We start from the raw sequence: 382 nt of genomic DNA, 5'->3' as shown, positions 1-382 counted from the left end.
GTGTTCCTTCTCTCGGCGTTAAAAGACGGGGGAAAAAAAAAATAAAAATAAAAGGAGGAGGGGGAAAGCGGCGGCTGCGCTGGGGCACCGCGGGAGGGGTGGAGGGCGGTGGGATGCTGTGCAGCACCCCGTGGGAAAAGGGTGCGTGGAGGAGGAGGAGGAGGGGATGGAGGGCAAGCAGCAGGGAGGGAGGGTCTGAGTGGGTTTGTGCCTGATGGGACCTGTGAGCAATGGAACCAAGCGGAGTGATGTTCCCAGAAGGCTGCCTGGGAGGGAACAGGGGGCTGGATGGCTGGCTGGATAGCTGGCCTCTGCCGTGTGGAAGTGCCTGGTGCTGCAGAAGTTGCCGGTGAGCTGCACTGGCCGGGGTGTTGCCCCGCAG

The sequence above is a fragment of the Chaetura pelagica genome, unplaced genomic scaffold, assembly GCF_000747805.2.
Source record: "Chaetura pelagica isolate M959 unplaced genomic scaffold, ChaPel_1.0 scaffold16, whole genome shotgun sequence".
Lineage (NCBI taxonomy): Eukaryota > Metazoa > Chordata > Aves > Apodiformes > Apodidae > Chaetura > Chaetura pelagica.
The sequence above is the reverse complement of the archived record's forward strand: the minus strand, read 5'-3'. Positions refer to the sequence as shown.